We start from the raw sequence: 8,249 nt of genomic DNA, 5'->3' as shown, positions 1-8,249 counted from the left end.
AATTAAAAGTTAGGTATTGAAAATATGTTAATGATGAAGACTAGCAATTATCCAAAAGGAGCAAAGAGATGCAAGTAAGATTGTTAAATTGTAGTAATTTCAACAACACATACACATTTGATCTAACATTTTTAAATTTTATCATCTTAATATTTTCAGCTTTTCAAGGAGTAATAGAACACCAATTAATTAAAAAACAATTAAATTGCTCAAACTATGAGACCACTTCCACAAGTTCATAAAAACTGCAATCTAGACCCATTAATTGATTAACTTTAGAGTGAAATTATACCCGTCAACATGAACATAGCACCATCAATTTGAGAATATAGAGTAGCTTCCTCAAATAAATAAAAATCTTAACTCATTTACCCAATTAGATTAATCGAAAACTATTATAATGGATGATATTACAATACATAAATTAACCACTCACTGGTATTTTGAAATGATTTAGTGTTGTTGTTTATAAAAAAAATTGAGAGTCAATGCAATAAATGGATCTCTTATCTCTTATTGACTAAGATCCTTTAAATTTCTAATCAGGTTTGTCAATATTGTATGTTCGACTTAAAAAGATATAACCATTATTTCTTATTAGACATTCTCCACTTAAATTACATGAATCTTTGTCCTATAGATAATAAAATAAATAATAATACAATGAAAAGATAGAAATTGAGTGGCGTTACCTTTGATGGCCTTTACTCTGTTCCAAATGTTTCTTTTGGACAACATGTTTGAATTGAAATTTTTTTTAGGATGTTCAAATGAAAATTGGGAGATATTCTTTGGAAAATGTTATAGTGGTTAAATAAATATTTTTGTTAGAGTCCCAATTCCATTTAATCAATGAAATTAAATGTTTTAGTTGTGATAACGCATTATTGATAACACACATTGAAATGTAAATCAATAAGCATATCCTACCTATATTTCTCTTAAACTCTTTGAATTCATTATATTTATTAATTAAATCTAATTACTTATGCATATCCATGATAAAGCACATGCAAAATATGGACTATGAATCACAACCCAATAGATTATGCTTCTGTAAGTGATGAATCACCACCCAACCTAACTCTTAGGTGACTGATATGTTTGCAATTAAAATTTTAGTTGTTAATTAGTCTACTTGTTGACAACATTATGGAGTTTGGTTTTGCAATAACACAACAATTTGATCTATGTCATTCCTGCCATTTTTTTTGACATTTTCACCATAAAGGAAAATATTTATTTATCAAAATTAAAGTTACATAAGAGGAGGTTTGATATGGCCTTAAATCCGATGCTTAAAAGTCAATAGTGAGTTTAGAAAATATTACACACAAAGTAACCTCTGTACATAACCTTTGTAGAAAACTGAAAATTAGTAAAGCAAGAACAATCGGCCTAAATAAACAACTCCTTTTCTAATTTTCAATCAGTAATATTTTCACTATGAAATGAAGTGGATGTGCTTTTGTTTTTCGTCCCAGGAGGTGAAGAGTTTGACTCTTGCATTACCTTCTTCTAAGGGAGAACCTCTCTTGGCTTATCAGTATTTTAAAAATGTAGGAACTTCCTTATTGCAGTTCAAGAGCTGAACCTCCCAACCTTCGAAGCGTCTGATTTGGAAAAGGTAAGAGTTGCTACAAGTGAATAAACATGCCTACTTTCTGCACACCATAATGTTAAGGGGAAAAGTTGATCAAATCAGTCACCTCACACACTTTTACTATGGTTTTACCTTAAACGATTTGCTGGAAGAAGGCCTAAATCTTGCAAGCAATGAACCGATTGCCTCAGTTTATCCTTTGTACACATATCTCACTTGAGCTTTCTTTCAGGGAGGATTGTTAGTGAAAGTTATGAACTACATTTTTTCTTTGAAATCATACAGTGATTGGAAGCAAACTGGTGGAAACGGTTTTCAGAAGTATGAAGGTAACTTGAAGTCACTAAGTGTGGAAAAACCTCCCATTAAACAACTGGTGAGAAACTCTGATCCATTCATCCAGTCTATATTAAAGAATTAATAGCCACCTGTAGATTCAAGCAATCTACTAATAATCTTGGTTTAAAATTGTATGGTAATTGTAAAATAATGCTTGAGTTGAGCTAGAGAAATGTATCCTTGTTTCCAGCTTCTGCAAGGGAACTGTTAAGAGTCACTCTGCACACAATTTGCATTTGTTAATTACTTGGTATCCAGAATGATAAGCTTTTACAATCACCCATATCCATGCCAAAATGTTTCAACTTGTTGAAATTCTAAGACAGGAAAGTCTAAGACAAATCATGACTCTTGTGCAACTATATTGTGAGTGACAAGTCTAGTTATTGAAGATTGTTACATTGTTTATAGCTTCATTTAGAACTGATAGGAGCATATCTTCTTTCTCTGTCTGCTCAAAACTACCCAGTCTAGCATTACATAGATGCATTTCAAATTCCATCACGACATAGATGCGATTTTTGCTACTCTCACAGTCATTCACACTCCATCAGTACACCTTCCATCTGCCACATCCAAAAGAGACCCTGAGAAGTGATTTAAAAAATAATATTTTCTACTATTTTGTTTTCCCATGGATGATATCACCATAATTTTTACCTCCCAGTTTTTAAGAACTATGTCATAAATTCCAAAAGCAATTAAATTTTCCAGAGATAAATTTTCATAACTCAGTCCTATTGGTATCTGAAACCCATCCTTGAGAGCAAGAATTCCATTGTTTTCTACTTGGGCTCTTCGGATAGGAACAATGCAAGCAAAGAAGGGTGTGAATCCATGTTCCCATAGCCTTAGTTGTCAATCTCGTAGGATCAATCGAGCCCCCAATAAGCTTAGAAATCTTCCATGCATTGCAAGTCTTCTCCAGTCTTTCGATGGAAACCTTCATCTTTAGTTGCTTATACATGCAAGGAATCCCAATACAATGCAAGTAAGAAAACTGTGAACTCTGGACTTCATAATCTTCCATGAACTTGCATACTAGTTTTTCCTGTCGGGAACCTAGAATTCAAAATCCTTCATGAACTTGCATATTGGTTTTCCAGTTGGGAAAATACTGTAAATAATAATTAAAACTATGACATAATTACTTTCGTGAATATTTTAGAGTATTGGCGCAACTTTCAAGGAACAATCATCGCATAAACCAATGACCCAGTAATTGCTTCTTTGAATAGTCAAGAGTAGTGGTCTAACTTTCAAGCCACATTAGCGCATAAACCAATGGTGCAGGATAATTAAATCACATAACATATGTCAAATTAGGGAAAAAGGTAGAAGAAAGGGTAAGGGAATTGATTCAAAAGAAATGCCTATCAGCCTAAATATTACATTCCTTTGTATGACAAGGTAGTGTTAATATATCAACAATGAAGAATATTGCATCCATTTTTATGACATGGTAGCATAAATAAATATGATGACACTCAACCACATATCAAGCATGACTAGTCACAACTGCAATTAGTTAATGCATATGTGTGAAAAGGAGGAGGGAAACATGGTTGCTAGAAAAATAAAAATTAACTAATGAAAACATTGAAATGAATAAAATTCAAGTCTAGGCTAATCTTTGCTTCTCTGATAATGATGGTGTGTGATTATATAATTTTTTTTTTGTATAATTGAAAATATATTTCAACTTGAGTACCTAGTAATATTTATTATAAAAAATACCATGAAAACATGAGTAGACATGTGATGAGAGGATGTAATACCAAAGGCTTTGAAATACATGTTCATCACTAAATCAACATCAATTTGTGTTTATAATATCCCAAGGATTATTGTAATATAAGGAAATGAAGGGTTGTTGTTATGACTCAAGACATTGTTGTTGCAATTCAATTGGAGGATGAGAACTATTGGTTCACATGAGATCCTAGTTTAAAGTGAGAAAGAGAATCACTAACTCAACAATTTTTAGTCATATATGAGATATTACTCCCAAGTTTATAAAATATTATATGGGTGATAGACAATTTGGGATTTTGTTTTGATATAGAGTGAGATGTCGAATGGTTGGAAGAGTATAGTTGATGCTGACATACACAGACTTGATATAGCCATTGTGGAAATAACATAATAAGTTTTTGGGAATCATCCAAGTGGTTCAAAGTAACCGAGGAACAATTTTTAATATCTAAAATCACTACACCCATTTCAATCTCTTTTCAAAGATAGATCATAAATATTAAAACTTATAATAAAAATATTAAGATTATTTAGCTTATAATGAGGGAGTGACATTCTAGTTTTTCTTTTTTTTGGAAGAACAAAAAAATAAAAAAATCATTTACAAGAAAATTTCACCTACATTCATCATTGTGTCATTAAATATCAAAGAATGAAGTAATATCAAAAGTTCAGTTTAGCTTGAAATTAATTTTAAAAAATTACCTCACACTTGTCAAGTTTCAAGAAACATTTAAGCTAAGCTTACCTTTTGTTTTTCTTTATTGACCTGAAAATATAAAACCCAGACATATCAAATTGAAAGAGAAAATATAAGTATAAAATGCCCAAGCCCACATTGGAGGTATAATGGTGTTCACCTATCAATGAGGTTCAACAACAAACCATTGATAAATTTTAGAGAAGGTACTATTTCTTATTTTTTTAAACTGCACAAGAGGGCCGTCACCTAAAAAATTTGTAGTCATATATGAGATGTTGCTCCAAAGTTGATAAAATGTCATATGGGTGAGAAACAAAATGGATTTTTTTTTTATATAGAGTGAGATGTGGAATGGTTGGAAAATTACAATTGATGTTGACATACACAAATTTTATATACACAAATTGATGTTGACATACACAAATTGATGTACCCGATTTAAGCTGAATTCTTCATGCAATTAAATGGAAATTAGAGAGGGAGGAGGCCACTTACCCTTTCCAAGATGACTCTTTCTGGTGCATGAGGGTTTGAGGAAAACTTCTGGTTTTTTTGGATCCCCTTCTCCCCTTAGTCTATCCCGATAGCTTATTTTATGTGCTCCTGTAGCAAATCAGATCCTCCTATAACACCTCCTGTATCACTTGGAATGCAACTTATAGTAGCTCGATGGAACCATAGGAAACATCAGGTAGCATCTAGCTCGTCCTTCAATACCTTTGTGGCTCTCTACAACTTTTTTCTAGAAATGAGCAATTGTGCAATTGGAATCGAGCCTCGTACTTTTATTCCCTTTTTTGGTAATGGCTTAGAGCGCTTTGGTGACTTGGACCTTACACAAATTTCCCTTTTTTAACTATTGTCCGCACTCCTCATAATCATCAACCCACATAATTTTACTTCGACATGTGTATAGATGGCTGAGTGAACTCTAGTTTACTAAACCTCTAGCCATAAAAAATCCATTCTCGGTCATTAAACACATTGTTTTACCATTATGTGCATAGGGAAGAGGTGAGGTTTGTCATACTTGAGCCTACTTGTGATGTCGAAGTGTTGGAGATGCATGCAGTTTGTTGCTACTGATGATCAATCAATCATACCCTGGAGTTGTTGAATTTCTTTGTTTTTTTATGCACAAGTCTTCAGAACATACTGATGTAGTCAACTGATGAAATTTGTCTTCCATGCAAGCCTCCTTCTAATGTTTGATTTGTTATTGCTGGAGTGGATAGATGACCTTATATTCTCTTCAGGGACGATGTGACCTTTTAAGCTTTAGGGATGGCCTCATGATGCCTCAGGGTGGCTTGATCTTCAACTCTGGAGCTGTAAATAAATAAATAAAAAATATCGTTCAAGGTCTTGTTGGAAATGAGCACTTTATTATAGGACTAATATCTTTGCTATATAGTATAGTAGTGACTCAGTTCCCCCTTAAGACCCCATATTTCATTCAAGGAATAGGACAAATTATAGTTGGTCTAGGGACAAGATTATAATCATTAGAGATACTTGGTGAAGGTGGTGAAAAAGGTGAAGGCAGAGTCCTTTTTCTATGTTTTTTTTATGTATGGCAGAAGTGGAATTTTTGAGGATAAATTTGGATGAATGGGTGGATGAGCGATGAAGGGATTTTGGAGGACCTCTGTTGAAAACACACCAATAAAATATTAATTTAATTTTCTCCTTGAATTAAATTAGGAATTAAATTGTAATTCTAATTCTCATAGCAACTTATAATAGTTAAATAAGTTAATTTGATTTAGCTCGCTTAGTTAATTTGAGTTGGAAGTCTATCTAGAGTCGTGTCGAGGGTTCTAAATTTTAGGGGCCCAAGTTGAGTTTATTTTGAGTTGTAATTATTTAATTCAATTTAACTAAGTTAAATTCAATTAAACTAGTTCCAACTAAGTGGGAGATTTGGTAGTGGGGTGTAACCAACATTGCTTAACCAGTAAACTGAATATTCACTCATAATTAACTCATGCATGTCAGATCAGAGAAAGACACGATAGAGATTGGAGTTCAAGGACATCATACTATCAATTGTATAATCATCTGATTATACATATGGTGCATGCAGTCAAAGGAAGGCCTATGAGGATTGCACAGTTCATTATTGAGGAATTTCCCAATTAAATATGGGCTAGTTCCCTAGGAAACTGCGCAAGGGAATAGGAGCTTGGTAGGCCCAAAATTTGGCTAAGTATTGGCTGGAGCTTGTTTGTGAAGTAGTGAGATAGATTTAGATGGTGCAAAGGTTGCTTGGGATTGAGCAAAGCATTGTAATATTCTCATATTTTTTTATTAATGAACTATACAAATAGCAGGGGTTTTTAGTTGTGGCTTTTCTTAGAAAATTATTGTGTTATATGTGATTGAATTATTTCTCTTTTATGCTTCATGATTTCATCGATCATTTATTATTTCTATTAATGAGTAGAGTAGATTCAAGTCAATTGTTTTAGCATATTACAATCCGCAGTTTGAATCTACAAGGAATTTCTTGATCCGTAAACTTTCGTGGATATTCCACTCGACAGTTTGTCACAACAAATTAATATTATATTGAAAATATGATATTTTACACTATTACAGTTTTATTAAACTTTAAGACCTATAAATTTAATTATAATTAGTGCAAGCATGCGAATATAAATTATGCAGAAAAGTAGAGAATGAAAAAACAAGCTCACACACACATAAGACACAAGATATGCTCTCTTGGAAACCCTTTCGGGAGAAATACCAGCTGGAAGGTGAGGCCGCTTCACCTTCTTTCTCTATCTGGAAATATGGGTACAGGTAAAAAGAAGTAATGCTTGTGGCCCGTGGGATGCTACAGTGCACAGATCTACTCTGTGTGATCTACCTCCTATCTCTCTTGGCTATCTTTGCTCAACTATGGAACAAAATTCTCTCGAAAGAATGGAATGCCTCTTCCTCTTAGTGGTCTAGTTATAACACAACTTGATAACTTACTAGTGGTTAATTTTGACTACATCAACTCTTAACTAGAGTTACGAAATAGACTCTTATAGTGTATTTTACATCACAAACACATGTCTAGCCCCTTTTCCATGAATAATGGGGGATGACGAGGCATCCACCCAGACTATAGGTGTGAAAATAGGAAGGTCAACTTCTGAGTGGCTTAACCTTTGCATACGGATTCTGATTTACGTGATTCTTTTGCCATTGGAAATATCTTCGTTCGTAGAATAAAAAGAAAAGGTGTGCCTGTTAGGGGGGAATTTTCCCCCCAAAAAACATCATTTGAAGCCTCAAAACACTCCTAGAAGGTTTCAGACCCCATTTTTCCCAACTGGGTCCCGTGAGTAAAAATGGTCCCATGAGCTGATTCCTCCACTTTTTGGACTCCAAATGCATTGGGATGGATGAAAAATAATATAATGATCCAATCCAAATCAAACCTCCCTATTTTGGGAGGCTTTTGGTCTCCAAGAACTTTTACTAAATCAGGTGAGGAAATTTTTCCTCCACCTCCTCTCTAGTGTACCATTTAACTTTTCCTGGAAATTGTCCCTTTCACCAAATCTACCAAAGGTCTTGCTGCACTTGCCTTGTAGTTCTGGACCTCTTCTGCAAAACTGTATCTTCTGTCAAGTCTTCCTGAGAATTTGGTGTCAAATCCTCCATAGAAGGTAGGACTTGTTCTTGTTCCTAATATAGCATGCAAGACTCATAGAGTTTCAAATTCTCTACATTCACAATTGAGTAAATGCACATATATGGTGGTAAACTGGTTCGATAGGCATTATCACCCACCTTTTCCAGTATCTCAAAGGGACCCTTGATTTTCTTACTAGGCCCCAACAAGCTCTC

Source organism: Pinus tabuliformis, chromosome 4_2, assembly GCF_031772625.1.
Source record: "Pinus tabuliformis cultivar Carrire ecotype Pingquan chromosome 4_2, CPIR1, whole genome shotgun sequence".
NCBI classification, from domain to species: Eukaryota; Viridiplantae; Streptophyta; class Pinopsida; order Pinales; family Pinaceae; genus Pinus; species Pinus tabuliformis.
Note: the sequence above shows the minus strand (reverse complement) of the source record.